The sequence below is a fragment of the Aotus nancymaae genome, unplaced genomic scaffold (assembly GCF_030222135.1).
Source record: "Aotus nancymaae isolate 86718 unplaced genomic scaffold, 86718_ANA_hifiasm-v0.15.2.pri h1tg000033l, whole genome shotgun sequence".
NCBI classification, from domain to species: Eukaryota; Metazoa; Chordata; class Mammalia; order Primates; family Aotidae; genus Aotus; species Aotus nancymaae.
Genome location: NW_026988447.1, coordinates 28035662 through 28050740, shown reverse-complemented (window position 1 = coordinate 28050740; position 15079 = coordinate 28035662). Strand labels below are relative to the sequence as shown.

The following is a 15079-nucleotide window of genomic DNA, read 5'->3' as shown; positions in this document are numbered from 1 at the left end:
TAGCTACTTAGGAGGCTGAGGCAGAAGGATCACTTGAGCCCAGGAGTTCAAGGCTGCAGTGAGCTATGATTACACCACTGCACTCCAGCCTGTGTCACACAACCAGACCCTGTCTCTAAAAAATAAATATCAGAGTTCAAGGAAGAATATATTCCAAAAAAATTATCAAATACATAACAATTTTATTATAGCAATATGGTTTGGCTGTGTCGCCGCCCAAATTTCATCTTGAATTGTAGCTCCCATAATCCCCACATGATACTGAATAAGTCTCACAAGATCTGATGGTTTTATAAAGGGCAGTTCCCCTGCACACATCTCTTGCCCACCAAGTAAGAGGTGTCTTTGCTTCTCCGAGTTCCGCTATGATTGTGAGGCCTCCCCAGTCACGTGGAATTGTGAATCTGAGAGAATGTGTTCTCTTTCCAGGTCCACAAGAGGGCGTAGTTTCTAGGGCAAGAACTTCCTAGCCCCATATTGTCTCCCTCTCCCATCCATCTTCATCCGGGAAATTTAACTGTTTATGTTTGAATTTCTCAGGTGTGGAAAGAAACTAAGAGTCAATCACCCCAGCGGAAGTTTAAAGGAACTCCTTTCATTGGCCAGAGGAACTTGTGGAGGTGGGAATTTCTCCCAGGATAAATTCCCCTGCTCCTTCACCCACCCTGGATTTCCAGCTCTCTGGAATCCCCTCCCATGTTGAGGGAGCTCTCTTTCCCTTCTGGATTTCTTCTCTGGGGTCCCGCTTCCACACACTCTCTCGTGGAAGCTTTCTCTCTTCTTCTCCTGTTTCTCCCTCTCTAAATAAATCACTTTTCTACAAACACTTTTGAGTACGGCATCGTGGTCTCCTCTCCCATTCTTGGGGAGTGATAGACCAAGAGCCTGGAGAAACGTCCTCTCGGGGGGCTGAGGGCACCTCTGAACCCCTGAACCCGGAAACAAGTCCATTAAACCTCTTTTTCTTTATAAATTACCCAGTCTAGGGTATTTCTACCTAGTAGTATGAAAATGGACTAATACATATAGCAAAGAAAGAGCCTCTGTGTAAATCAGAAATTGTTTTGAGCTGACTTTGTTGCAAAGGCTCTTACCTCCAGCAGTGGGGCCAGAAAAGTCTCATGAAGACAGCATTTCATCAGGAGTGATTCTTAGCCATTTTGCCCACTCTTGAGTTCAGAATCTTGATGCTAAATTTGTTCCATCCAAGATAAATTTATATTACAATGCCTGAATGTTTTCTTTCAGTTGGAATTGTATGAAGATTACAAATGGGTCTGCTCCATTATGAGAACCATACGCATAGTTATGCATTGACCTGTAAAGCTTATACAGAAGTTTCTGGACTCGATCTCCAGTTTCCTTTCACAGAGGCATTGGCCCTATGGTGAGGGGACTCATTCTGCTTTATCCTCCATCTTACTTTCCAGGACGCTCTATTCTACATCACTCTCTTCCTCTCTAAGAAGTCTAGTTCTTGCTGCAAAGTCCTTTTTCACTGATCACAGAGAGTTTGAGGCCTTTGTTTTGTAAGTGATGACATTTCACAAACATTAAACCTCTGCATGTAATTTTCTCCCTTAAATAATAGTCTCTAGAAGCTTCTCACCTCCTCACTGAGGCTGGGGAGTGGGGCCAGAGAAGGAGGAAATAGAGATTTGACTTCTTCAGCAAGAGTCAGAGCTTGAAAAACAGGGTTAGGTGGTCCCGCATAGCTTCTCAATGGGTCACCGCTGGTGTTTTAAGTGGGACAATTATTCCTTGTGGGGACTGCCATAGGCAGTGCTTCACCTCACTTAATGCCAGTAGCACACTCCAGTTATGGTTGCAATAAACGACACTCCCAATCTTCCCCAAATGCCCTTTAGAGAAATAGCAATTCCCCTATCTGAGATCTGCTGAGTGAAAGAGATTTCCTAAATGTCTATAGCATCACATAAAACCAAGTCCAGAGGACCAAACTCATTTCACAGAGTTCCTCTCAATGTATAAAGAATAAAACCCACTGGGTTTAGAATAGCTAGGCCTAGGGTGACTACTTTGTCCCAGTTTGTCCAGGACTATTCAGGTTTAGCACTGAGCTCCATCTTGGGCAAACTGGGATAGTGGATCACCCTACCTCACCTGTGATGCTACTTGTAGGAAAGGATAAGCCAGAAAAGAGCTCACTTCGGTCGGGCGCGGTGGATCACAACTGTAATCCCAGCACTTCGGGAGGCCAAGGCAGGTGGATCACGAGGTCGGGAGTTCAAGACCAGCCTGGCCAATATGGTGAAACCCCCTCTACTAAAAATACAAAAATTAGCCAGGCGTAGTAGTGCACAGCTGTAGCCCCAGCTACTCAGGAGCCTGAGGCAAGATAATCACTTGAAACTAGAAAGTGGAGGTTGCAGTGAGCCGAGATTTCACTACTGCAGTCCAGCCTGGGTGACAGAGCGAGACTCCGTATCAAACAAACAAAAAATTGCTCACTTCTTCCAACCTGGAGGGAATATGAGGAGAAAAGAGAGGACAGACAGAAAAAAGTACACCCAGGGTTCTTGCTTCCTCTCCTATTCCAGACATAGGCTTCCTTTGGCTTACGAGGCCTGACAAACATCCAGAAGCACCCGAGAGCAGAGGCTGTGCCTGCTTCCTCATTGGGAAGCAATGCTCTAGCCAGCTACCCTGGCTGCAGCCTGGAGCAACCACACCTGGCGCTTTACGAGATCTGTAAAATGAGGGAGTTGGAGAGGATTCCCTCTTAGGGCCCAATTCACTCTCACATTAAATGACTCCTTTAAACTTTCTCCATTTAACTTTCCAGAACTTGTTTCAAACCCTGGGGAACTGATAACGTAAATACTTTAAATGAGGAGTCCCAGCCATCAGAGTCATTCAAGTAAAGGAGCCAGAGTGGGTGGAAAAACACAGAAAGTGGAAAAATTCTATAATGAGCAGACCTACCTTCTTCCTCTCCCCTCCAGGTCTCTGCTGGGTGTTAGGGAATGAAACACCGTATTTTCTAGTGTTGCCATAACAAAATATCACAGACTGGATGCTAGAAGTCCAAGGTCGACGCATGGGCAGGGCTGGTTTCTTCGGAGCCTCTCTCCTTGGCTTCCAGTCAGCCGCCCTCTCCCTGTGTCTTCACTTCGTCTTCTCTCTGTACATGTCTGTGTCCTAATCTCCTCTTACAAGGACACTGGTCATACTAAACTGGGGCCCACCCTAATAGTCTCATTTAACTTAATTACCTTTTTAAAGGCCCTATCTCTAAATAAAGTCACACTGTAACTTACTAGAGGTTAAGAATTCAATCTATGAATTTGGTGAGGGCAAAATTCAGCCCATAACATCTCCCTGCCCAGGCTTGGAACTCTCTCCCCTTCCCTTCAACTTCTTGGGTCCTCCTTCCCCAGGATTAGAGAGCCCAGAAGAGAGTCATTAGATAGGATCATTCCTAATCTGCTGATGTAACAACTGTCTTCAGCTGCTGATCTTAGCAGGTGGTGAGTGTCAGTGTGTTTGAAATAAGCTTTTTTTTTTTTTTTTTTTTTTTTTTGAGACGGAGTCTCGCTGTTGTTACCCAGGCTGGAGTGCAATGGCGCGATCTCGGCTCACCGCAACCTCCGCCTCCTGGGTTCAGGCAATTCTCCTGCCTCAGCCTCCTCAGTAGCTGGGATTACAGGCACGCGCCACCATGCCCAGCTAATTTTTTTGTATTAATAGAGACGGGGTTTCACAATGTTGACCAGGATGGTCTCGATCTCTCGACCTCGTGATCCACCCGCCTCGGCCTCCCAAAGTGCTGGGATTACAGGCTTGAGCCACCGCGCCTGGCCTTGAAATGAGCTCTTTTTAAGGTAAACCTAAAACAGCAGTTCTCAAACTTTTGGGGGAAGGTAAGTAATGTGTTAGTATTACTACAAAAATAATCTTGGCCTGGTGTGGTGGATCACACACCTGTAATTTCAGCACTTTGGGAGGCTGAGGCAGGCAGATCACTTGAGGTCAGGAGTTCATGACCAGCCTGGCTAACATGGCAAAACCCCATCTCTACTAAAAATACAAAAATTAGCCGGGCGTGGTGGCACATGCTTGTAGTTCCAGCTACTCACGAGGCTGAGGCAGGAGAATCACTTGAACCTGGAAGGTGGAGGTTGCAGTTAGCTGAGGTCACACCAGTACACTCCAGCCTGGGAGACAGAGTGAGACTCCGTCTCAAAAAAAAAAAAGGGAAAAAAAGTAATTTTGACCTAATGGTCTGTATGAAAGAGTCTTGGGGAATCCCAAGTGTTACCAGACATACTTTAAAAACTACCTTAGCCGGGTGCAATGGCTCACACCTGTAATCCCAGCATTTTGGGAGGCCAACACAGGCAGATCACTTGAGGTCAGGAGTTCAAGACCAGCCTGGCCAATATGGTGAAACCCCATCTCTACCAAAAATATAAAAAAATAGCCAAGTGTGGTGGCGGGTGCCTATAATCCCAGCTACTCAGGAGGTTGAGGCAGGAGAATCGCTTGAATCCAGGAGGTGGAGGTTGCAGTGAGCCGAGATCGCGCCACTGCAGTCCAGCCTGGGTGACAGAGCAAGACTCCATCTTAAAAAAAAAACAAAAACACCCAGCTACCTTCAAGGAAATACCTGTGTGGATGCCTTTGTCTTCTAGTTGTCCTTCACTGCTACTCCTCCTGGCCAATACAGGCCTTCTCCCATGAGGCTGGAGGGCTTCACCCCAATCTCAACCTGCCCTAACAACACAGAGCAAGGCCTAGCTTTAGAGCTGTGTTTACAGGTATTCACAGAACCTCAGTCCCAGAAGACAGCACATGGCAAGAATAGACATGAATACATATTGAACCAAGGCCAGAATGCCTCCTGGCTCCATCTTCCACAGTGAGATCACTTTGCCCTAGTTTTCCCACAGGTGAGTCAATAACTTCCCACTTAGGTAAATGGTAGCAGTAAGCAAGCCTATATTAGTTAGGATTGCGTTTAACTAAATATAAGAACCCAAAAAATTTTTTTACAATGTCTTAAATAAGATAGAAATATATTTCTCTTTCATGTAAAGGAAATCTAAGAACAGGCATCCTAGGACTGGTATGGTGGCTCCACAAAATTGTCAGGGACCAGTATCCTTTCAGCCCACAGTCGGCCATCCCTATGTTATATGCTCATCCTCAAGATCCAAAGTGGGTGCTGAGCTCCAGCTATTGCAACTATATTCCACCCAGAAGAAATGGAAAAAGAACATTTCCCCAGGAGCTGTGATACTTCTGTTCAGGTCCCATTGGCCAAAATTAAGTCACATATTTACCTACCAAAGAATCTAGGAATGTATTCTTTTAGTTGGGCAACATCTTACCAAAGAAGAAGGGAAGAATGAAGAATGAATGAAGGCACTAAGCACACTTGGTCACAAATCATCAGTTAGAGTTCTTCCCCTATAGAACTCAGCAAAGCCAAATTGAGATGGCAGCCGCAATGTGACTCACCAACCAGGTGACTCACTCCTGCCCACCAGCCTGTCAGCGAAACTGCACTTCTACATGCCACAGACCTTCCACACTGCTAAAAATATTCACACCTCTGAATGTTAACTTTTTGAATGCAAAGGGTCTACTGTTTAGCATATTCTCTAAATTCTCAAATTATATGTTTTTATATAAAAATCATTATCTATGTCAGACACTGAAGGTAAATACACTTAAACATTAACCTAAAAGTTTACAGAGATTATGTCTGGATAGTAGAATCACAGAATATTTTTCTTTTTTTTCTTTTTCATTCTTTCCTGTAGATAAAAATGTTCCTCCAATATATACATGTTGATTCTATAATTAGGTGAAACCGCAATTTCTTTTCAAGAGCCCAGTCTTCTAGTCTTATCATTCATTAGCTGAGGGATTTATTTATTTACAACCCACAGTAGCTGAGACCAGAGATAATTTAAGAAATGTGGTGCTTGAAATACTCCTTTACCCCTCAACCAGTCTCTTTCTTTTCAAACCACATTGCTGGGGTTAAATGTAAAAATGACATCATGAATGTTCTTAATATTTCAAAATTATGACTTGTGGTTTAAAGAGAGCCTGAGAAAACATGTAACCCACAAACAGTTTGAAGTTCCGATCTGCTATTGCAATTATATATGAGTCAGAGGAAGGGGGAAGTTCTACAATTAAGACTTTGTAAGGAAAAATGAATGCTTTTCTTTCCAGAAACTCCCCAGGAAGAATTCCCCTTTGCACTTTTGACTTTGTCCATTTGCCAGGGAATTTTTTGCAACTGAAAGTGAATTCAGCAGATCTGGAAATAGCTGCCTCCCAAGGTGGTGTTCTGCTCTTCAATCCCCATCACCACCCGGCCTTTGACCGGATGACAGGAACTCAGGAAGGGGATGGTGTCCAGTGCTGGTCAAGGAAGAGTATTCTGACACAAGCTAAAACATGGATAAACCTTGAGACATTATCAGTCCCAAAGGCAAACAGTCTGAGTCTCTGGCTTCCAGAGGGAGCTCGTTAATTACCCTACCCAGCCTGCACTGTTTTTTCTCCAGAAAGGACATTTACTGAAAACTGAAAGGCAATTCTTTTTGATTTTTATGTTTGTGCTTGTTGTTCCTACCCTAGAGCCAAAAGACTGACAACCAATTTAAACACACCAACCCTGCTAGAAAAACACCCAAAGGCACATGTATAAATGCATTAACTTCACACACAAAGAATAGCCCAGTTATATTTACTGAAGGCTCATACAGTGTGAGGCAACAGATAAAATGGGTCTAGACTGGACAGAAGGCTCAATTACTTGACTCAGGGAAATAAAGAGAAAGCTAATTATTGCATTCACTTGAATCTACTCCATATCTACCCATTGATGAGTGCAGGACTGGTGGTGGATCCTGCAACCTTCTTTGTAGGGCACACAGTAACAACCTTCCCCAGTGCAGCTCGGCTGTCATATTTGGAAGGTATACAGTAGCATCAGGATGAAATAAAAACTTTCATGGTCAGCAGAAGCAGATTATCCTCGAAGCTAAGGAAGTTCGTGCTCAGGACCCCTTACTTTTATAATTTCTTCCTATTCTCATTCCAAATAAATATGTGCTTCCTTACCTAATTTTCTATTTGAATTTTTCTATAAAAGGATCTCCATTCACGACCAACCTGACCAACATGGTAAACTCCATCTCTACCAATACTTTTTTAAAAAATTAGCTGGGCCCGGTGGCAGGTGCCTGTAATCCCAGCTGCTCGGGAGGCTGAGGCAGGAGATCACTTGAACCTGGAAGACATAGGTTGCAGTGAGCCAAGATGGCACCTGGCGACAAGAGTGAAACTCCATCTCAAAAAAAAAAGGAACTCCAAATTCCATAAGCTTCAGGCCGCACAAAACCTGGACTCTCCCCTGTGAGCAAACAAAACAATAGGACTGGGTTCAAGCAATTCTCCTTGCCTCAGCCTCCTGAGTAGCTGGGATTACAGGCACATGCCACCATGCCCAGCTAATGTTTGTATTTTTTAGTAGAGACAGGGCTTCGCCATGTTGGCCAGGCTGGTTTGGTTTGTTTTGTTTTGTTTTGTTTTGTTTTGTTTTGTTTTGTTTTTTGAGATGGAGTTTTGCTCTTGTTGCCCAGGCTGGAGTGCAATGCCACAATCTCAGTTCACTGCAACCTCAGCCTTTTGGCTTCAAGCAATTCTCCTGCCTCGGCCTCCCAAGTAGTTGGGATTACAGGCATGCACCACCATGCCCGGCTAATTTTTTTGTATTTTTTGTGTGTATTTTTTTTAGTAGAGACTGGGTTTCATCATGTTGGTCAGGCTGGTCTTGGACTCCTGACCTCAAACAATCCACTCGTCTTGGCCTCCCAAAGTGCTGGGATTACAGGCATGAGTTACCGCGCCTGGCCATCTAGGCTGGTCTTGAAATCATGACCTCAAGTGATCCACCCACTTCGGCCTCCCAAAGCGGCTGAGCAAAGTGTTTTGAGCTGCATTTGTGTGTGCTTGATACCTGCTCCTCTTGATTTGGGTAATCTAGAGGCCATTTTCACTAGGCCGGGGATGCTAGCATCTCACTGAAAGTTAATAGAAAAGCCAGGGCCAAACCTTTTTGTTTATTGTGTGTACCCATCTAGACATTTTCAGTGTCTTGCTTTGAAAAGTTAAGCTACAGGCATGGGATTACAGACGTGAGCCACCATGCCGGCCTGTATTGAGAGATATTATATCCTTTTATTTTCAACTATCTTTTAGCACTTTCAGTGTTCTGAGTGTAGTACTCCACTTTGGAGGGTGAAAAGAAAAAAAGAGGAGTAAGAGTAAGTCTGGATAAATTCACCTTCCAGAGGAGGAGACACACCCACAAATCCTAATACAGTGTAATCAGGTCAGTAACAGGTATTTATGCAAGAAGTGCTGAGGGAGCACATTAAGGGAAGGATTATTTCAGTATAAATGAGTTAAGAAGACTACCTGAGACGGTTACATTCAAACTGGGCATTGAAAAAGATAATTGCTTGGTGAAGAAATTTGCCACAGGTTCTATGCAGAGGAAATAGTATGAGCAAAATGCTTGAAAGCTTTGCTACCTCCAGAAGAAAGCAAGTATTCTGGTGGCTAGAGGGCAGAATGCATTAGTAAGAGTAGCAAGGAAGGGGATGCAAGACAGATCACCAGGCTGGGCTGTACATATGGCTTTCCAAGGAATTAGTACTTTTTCTGGTGAGCAAAGGTCTTTAACCTGGCAGGGAGAGTGGGCAAAGGGGAGCGCTGGGCGGAAGAAGGGAGCATCCTGATGAAATCTGTGCTTTATAAAGACCATCATTCCACCAATCAGAATAGGTTACCATAAGGAGAAACAAAGAAAGAGAATAAAGGCAAGAGAAAAGGACCAGGAGATCCCTAAATTTGAGTGGATATTTGACCAAAGACAATGTTTTTTCCTCCATCAGCTGAAATGAGAGCAGATGAGCAAGTGGAATTCAATTTTGAAAAATATATTTCTGTGCTTCTGCATTTTAATGCCGCTACACACACCACATGTGTGTGTGTGTTTGTGTGTGTGTACAACATTATACAAGAAAATAGTAATGTTGGCTATAATTGGGTGGGAAATTTAAGGACAGCTTTAATTTTCTTCTTTATTCTCTCCTCTATTTCCCAATGTTCTGTACTCAGATATATTTCTTTTAACAACAGGAAAATAATATTTTTTAAAACTGTGTAGTTTTTTGGGAGGCTTTTTGTTGTTGTTGTTGTTGTTGTTGTTGTTGATGAGACGGAGTCTCACTCTTGTTTCCCAGGCTAGAGTGCAATGGCATGATCTCGGCTCTCTGCAATCTCCACCTCCTGAGTTCAAGTGATTCTCCTGCCTCAGTTTCCTGAGTAGCTGGAATTACAGGCACACCCCATGCCTGGATAATTTTTGTATTTATAGTAGAGATGGAGTTTCTCCATGTTGGTCAGGTTGATCTCAAACTCTCAACCTCAGGTGATCTGCCTGCCTTGACCTCCCAAAGTGCTGGGATTACAGGCGTGAGCCACCGCGCCCAGCCAAAACTGTGTAGTTTCTAAACATTCCTAGCTCTTTCATGTTCTGGAAGTTATCATTTGATTGTGTGCTGAGTTGATGAACCCCACTTGCCCCTAATCAAACCCCAGAATAGGGTCCCAGAACAATAGATATTCCCAGATCTCATTGTACCCCCAAACTAAATGCATGCAAGTAACAGGAGGGGGAAAGAAATATACACCAAAAAAATGTGTGACCCTTACATTCACACGGGGAGTACGTACATACAGTGAAAAGTAAAAAAGGGTGGGCTTTGTACTAGTTTACTTTTGAAGGATATAAAAAGTGAAGGATAGGAGGGCGCTATTCCAAGCTGGGTGAATGGTGTGAGCTAATAGGAATGCATGGAGTGCTTGGCAGAAGGTAATGGGACAAGCCACTTGGAACAGAGGATTCTGAGAGGAAAACAGGCTGGAAAGGTGGGTTTGAGAACAAGAATCCTTCAGGCAGTGGAAATCAGTAGTTGTGAGTAACAGTTCTGATGCAAGAAACACAGGACTTTAGGAAGATCCGTTGGAGGGTGGTGGGCAGAAACGTTGCCAGAAAGGAAATGGGGTTGAAGTGCGGCTTCCTCCTTGCCACACCAGGAAGAGAGTGGGGAGAGCTAAATGTCCGTCGCCAATGCTGTGTCTTCACCGGTCCCTTTCAAACGTGCTGTTTCTTTCTTTAAAAATAAAAATAAATGTATTGAGATGTAATTCCCATACCATACAATTACACATTTAGAGTACAGAATTCATTGCTTTTTAGTACATTCATGTAGCTGTACAAATGTGACCATAATTTAATTTTAGAACCTTTCGTAAAAGAAACCTCATACCCATTAGCAGTCTTCCCCTATTCTCTTCTAACCCTGCAGTCCTAAGCAGCCACTAATCTATTTTCTGTCTCTATGGCTTTTCCTGGGTATTTCATATAAATGGAATCGTACAGTCTGCAGTGTTTTGTGTCTGGCTTCTTTCACTTAGCATGAGGTTTTCAAGGTTTGTCTGTGTTATGTATCAGTACTTCATTCCTTTCATGGCTGAATAATAATATTCCAGTGTATGGACATACCACATTTTACTTATTTAGTCATTCTAGCTATTTCCACTTTTGAGCTATTATGAATAATGCTGCTATAGACATCCATAGTTTTGTGTGGATATAGGTTTTCATTTCTCATGGGCATATAGCGAGGAGTGGAGTTGTGAGATGTATGTTAACTAGATTCAGTTAATCTGAATGACCTATTCTTTTTCAGGATTTTTGATGAACCTTGCTGTTTATGTGTTCACTCATTTTTGAAGCTGGCTTATTTCTCACCCAGTGTAACTCTGAATTTCATTCATTCAGCCAGTGCAGCCTCCGCCCTAACTTAACTCAGCCTTTCTCGTGATTTTCAAAGCTGAATAGGAAGTAGATGTGTGCCAGAGCCATCTGCTCTTCTCAAGAAAGCAGATTTGGCCATGGAGCAAGTTGATGCAGCCCACATTCAGGCTGCCCCGTGCCTCCTACACTTCCATGGTAAAGAAAACCAAACATGTCTCTTTCTCTTGAGTCTGGGTAAGTTGGGCCAGGCACAGTGGCTCACACCTGTAAACCCGGTACTTTGGGAGGCCAGACAGGAGAATCACTTGAGGCCAGGAGTTTAAGACCAGCCTGGGCAATGTAGTAAGAACCCATCCCTATAAAAACATGACAACCAGAAGGAAAGAAAAAAAGCCACATTTTGCAACCACTGGGTGTGATGGCACATATCTCTATTCTCAACTACTCTGAGGGGCTGAGGTGGGAGAATTGCTTGAGCCTGGAAGGCTGAGGCTGCAATGAGCCGTGACCATACCACTGAACTCCAGCCTAGGTGACAGAGCAAGACTTTGAAAAAAAAAAAAAAAAAAAGACCTCGGAAAATCAGAAACATCCTATATGGAAACAGAAAATTTTTGCCCAATCGAGGATCTTCTGCTAGAACTCTTTTCCCCTGTTGATTGAGACAAGAATTTCTTAAGGAAGGATCCCAGGATCTCAGAACCAGTAGCTGTCAGAGCAAAGGCAGAAGCTCAATGCTTTAGAAATGTGTGTAAAATTAAAACTATCAAAAGGGTTTGTTGTTATTGTTGCTTAGGGTTTGATGCAAGAACACCCGAAAAATAAATGACAACCAGAAGGAAAGAAAAAAAGCCACATTTTGCAAGCCCTGGGTAAAGGTGATGTCATTTGAAAGAAAACAAACAAGTTTTTTAAATACAGCCAAAGCAAAGGTAAAAATAAACATCTTGTATCTTCAGATTCCAGAACATCTGCTCCCCTAGGGGCCAATCTGATAGCAACCAAAGTCACGTACAGTACTAAAAATGCTGAGCTGGCCAACATCAGTTGACTGATTTATGATCAATACCGAAAGTCATTGATGAGTAGTTAAGCAATAGCAAGTGATTGACCTGTTCTGAAGACTTGACAACGGAGAGAGCGAGATTTATACCTCAATATTGTTCTAACAATATTTCAACATCCCTGCCAGCTCTGTGTGATTATAAATGGATTCTGCTAAGAGTAATAACCTTACTCCCAGAATCCTATATGTGTGGGAAATAGGGTGCCAGGGGAACAGACATACTGAGAGAGAGGTGTTATAAAGCTTGAGTTAGGAAAGAGATTAATGTTCTGGTGTTATAGAACAAAACATTCTGAGGAACACAGGATGATGGCCTGTCTCCCTGTTATTGGGAGCTTGTAACCTACAAAGAAACATAAGAGGTAACAAGTAACTTGACATTAGAAACAGTGAACTACCTGCCTTAAGAAAGTAAGGATTTGGCCTGGTGCAGTGGCTCATGCCTGTAATCCCAGCACTTTGGGAGACTGAGGCAGATGGATCACAAAGTCAGGAGATGGAGACCATCCTGGCTAACATGGTAAAACCCTGTCTGTACTAAAAATACAAAAAATTAGCCAGGTATGGTGGTTGGCGCCTGTAATCTCAACTACTCAGGAGGCTGAGGCAGGAGAATCACTTGAACACAGGAGGCAGATGTTACAGTGAGCCCAGATCATGCCACTGCACTCCAGCCTGGCAACAGAGCGAGAGTTCATCTCAAAAAAAAGAAAGGATTTAACTCTTACGGTACAAAGCATGGTATAAACTGACTTGCTATTCATCAGGAAAGTGTTCTGTTCAATCAGAAAAGGCAGATCCCCCTCCTCCTCTTGTTTCTGAACTCTTTCATGCTGATGAACCAACACATCTTCTGGAGAAATCATTCAACATGGCTATTTTTAAATGTTCTCAGAAAAGAATATTTCCGGGGAATGGACATAGGCGTGGGATGTCTGGCAACAACATGTGCTTGGTCTCTGCTTTGGAGAAGACCCCAGACAACAGGTATGCCCCTCCCAACCTTTCTCAACCATGACCCCGGTCCCTCGCAAGAGTAAACAAAAGCAGGCTACACATGGATAAGCTCAGGCTACAGCTGGTGGGTGGGGATTAATTTTTGCTGCCCAGTTCTGGTATGCGCACCAAAAGTTCTAGACAGCCATGCATCTGTTTCAACTTCCCCCGGTGCCTACGCTGCCTGGAAGGTATAAGCCTGTAAATCAGGCCCTTCCTCCATTTCCCCATAGAGACTCATTATTCTGTTCTAAAACCAAATCTATTCAGTTGAGGTTTTGCTATCTGCCAACATCAGATGGCCCTTCCTCCACAGCACCCCTAAACTGTTAGCTTTTCAGTGAGGCTGCTGTCAAAGCTGTCTGGGCCACTTAGGATCATAGCTCTGCAACTCCTCTGTTGCCAGATATCATTTTGCTTAGTCTTCCGTGGCGATGTGCCAGCTCCACTGTCCCTCCTGACTCTGAATCTTATACTTTGATCATCTGGACACCCCCGCTGGGCTCGTCCTTTAGCTGGGTGCTTTCCCAATCCCTCGTCCCAGCTTATTCCCTTTACCTGGCTGGCTGCCTGGAGACAGGTTGAGGTTATTACAGTGCACCTAAGGGTGACAGAAGTTCAAGGAAATACAAGTACACTGTGAGACCGGCCTTTGAACTTGCACCCGGGGATCTCAGTTGCGTCACTTTAATCTCCCTGCCTTTTTTTCTTCAAGGAGCCCAAGACCAAAAATAGAAAAAGAGAGAAAGGAAGCGTATTAGTCAGGATTCTCCAAAGAAACAGACCAATAGGATACACAGTTGACCCTTGAAAAATGCAGGGGCTAGGGGCATCGATCCCTCCACAGTCGAAATGCCACGTATAACTTTTGACTCTCCAAAAATTTAACTACAAATAGTCTACTGTTGACCGAAAGCTTTAGTGATAACATAATCAGTTAACACATATTGTGTATGTTATACTGTCTTCTTACAATAAAGATAGCTAGAGAAAAGAAAATGTTATTTAGAAAATCATGAGGAAGATAAAAAATATTTCCTATTCATTAAGTGGAACCGAATCATCATAAAGGTCTTCGTCCTCATCTTCATGCTGAGTAGGCTGAGGAGGAGGAGGAAGAAGGATTGGTCTTGCTGTTGAAGGGGTGCAGAAGCAGAAGAAAATCCACTTATAAGTGGATCCATCAAGCTGGGCGAGGTGGCTCATGCCTGTAATCCCAACACTTTGGGAGGCTGAGGCGGGCCAATCATGAGATCAAGAATTCGAGACCAGCCTGGCCAACATAGTGAAACTCTATCTCTACTAAAAATACAAAAATTAGCCAGGTGTGGTGGTGGGCTCCTGTAATCCCAGCTACTCAGGAGGCTGAGGCAGGAGAATCACTTGAACCTGAAGGCGGAGGTTGCAGTGAGCCAAGATCACGCCATTGCACTCCAGCCAGGGCAACAAGAGCAAAACTCCATCCCCAAAAAAAAAAAAGTGGATCCATCATTTCAAACCTGTGTTGTTCAAAGATCAACTGTACACAGATATATAGAAAGACATTATGAGGGATAATCTTACATGATTACAGAGGCTGAGAAGTCCCACGATCTACAATCTACAAGCTGGAGACCCAGGAAAGCCAGTGGTATAGTTCCAGTCCAGACCTAAAGGCCCAACAACTAGGAGCACTGATATCTGAGGGCAGATGAAGACAGGTGTCCCGGCTCAGGCTGATTGCAAATTTGCCCTTCCTCCACCTTTTTGTTCTATTTGGGTTCTCAACAGATTGGATGATGTCCACCCACACTGATGACGTTGATTTTTTTTTTTAACTCTGTCTCCTGATTCAAATTCTAATCTCTTCCAGAAGGACCATCACAGAAATACCCAGAAATAACATTAACCAGCTATACGAGCATGCCCTAGCCCAGTCAAGTTGACACATAAAATTAAGGGAAGGGAAGGAAAGGGAGGGGAGGAGGGGAGGAGGGGGGGAAAGGAGGGGAGGAGAGGGAAGAGGAGGGGAGGAGAGGGGAAGGGGAAGGGAGGGGAAGGGAGGAGAAGGGAGGAGAAGGGAGGAGAAGGGAGGGGAAGGGGAAGGGAAGGGACATCCTCACTAGTGACGTAGGAATTTTGGAAATATTCCTAATGACTTT

General features: G+C 43.8%; 1 long non-coding RNA gene across 1 annotated transcript in view; it reads right to left on the bottom strand.

Annotated features, from left to right (window-relative positions):
• Positions 1-14520, bottom strand: part of LOC135277738 (uncharacterized) — a 108491-nt gene extending 93971 nt beyond the window's left edge. The window contains exon 1 of the long non-coding RNA XR_010345328.1: positions 14502-14520. This is a non-coding gene — a long non-coding RNA (uncharacterized LOC135277738). The remainder of the gene's footprint in view (positions 1-14501) is intronic.
• Between the last annotated feature and the right edge of the window lie 559 nt (positions 14521-15079).